The sequence below is a fragment of the Grammomys surdaster genome, unplaced genomic scaffold, assembly GCF_004785775.1.
Source record: "Grammomys surdaster isolate TR1022 unplaced genomic scaffold, NIH_TR_1.0 144, whole genome shotgun sequence".
NCBI classification, from domain to species: domain Eukaryota; kingdom Metazoa; phylum Chordata; class Mammalia; order Rodentia; family Muridae; genus Grammomys; species Grammomys surdaster.
The window spans coordinates 8905782-8907039 of record NW_021604602.1 but is presented as its reverse complement, the minus strand read 5'-3'; positions in this window follow the sequence as shown (position 1 = coordinate 8907039).

Genomic DNA, 1258 nt, shown 5'->3' with positions numbered 1-1258 from the left:
CCCGCCCCTCCGGAATTCCACTTCCCTTCTGCCCCTGCCTGGTCCTCTGGGCTGGAGCAGACACAGAGTTGGTCTGCTCCTGTCCTGTGGAGAAACTGAATCCTGAGTCATCCAGGAGCCACTGCACTCAGAGCAGCTGGAGCCACTGCACTCAGAGCAGCTGAAACTGAATCCTGAGTCATCGAGGACCCACTGCACTCAGAGCAGAAGGATTTCCAGATCCAAGAGGTGGCCTGAGTCCCAGGAGTTATTCCACCCAGGAGATTAGGAGCATAAGACCACAGAGACCTCTGGACTCTGAGGAGCTCTGCAATAAGCAAGATAACTGGAAATACAGACTCCAGTTTTACACAGTGAGGGCAGGTACCACTAGAGTTAACCAGATGGCGAAAGGCAAGCGCAAGAACATAAGCAACGGAAACCAAAGTTTCTTGGCATCATCAGTGCCCAATTCTCCCAATATAGCAAGCCCTGAACACCCCATCACACCTGAAAAGCAGGATTCAGAATTAAAATCACTTCTCATGATGATGATAGAGGATTATAAGAAGGAATTAAGTAACTCCCTTAAAGAAATACAGGAGAGTACAAGTAAACAGATAGAAGCCCTTAAAGAGGAATCACAGAAATCCCTTAAAGAAATGGAAGAAAACACAAAGAAGGAATTAAACAAAAACATTCAGGACCTGAAACTAGAAATAGAAACAATAAAGAAAGTTCAAAGGGAGACAACCATGGAGATAGAAAACCTAAGAAAGAGATCAGGAGTCACAGACGCAAGCATCACCAACCGAATACAAGAGATAGAAGAGAGAATCTCAAATGCAGAAGATACGGTGGAAAATATTGACACAGTTGTCAAAGAAAATGCAAAACGCAAAAAACTCCTAACTCAAAACATCCAGGAAATCCAGGACACAATGAGAAGACCAAACCTAAGGATAATAGGTATAGATGAGAATGAAGATTCTCAACTTAAAGGGCCAGTAAATATCTTCAACAAAATTATTGAGGAAAACTTCCCTAACCTAAAGAACAAGATGCCCATAAACATACAAGAAGCCTACAGAACACCAAATAGACTAGACCAGAAAAGAAATACCTCCCGTCACATAATAATCAAAACATCAGATGCACAAAACAAAGAAAAAATACTAAAAGCAGTAAGGGAAAAAGGTCAAGTAACATATAAAGGCAGACCTATAAGAATTACACCAGACTTCTCACCAGAGACTATAAAAGCCAGAAGAGCCTGGAC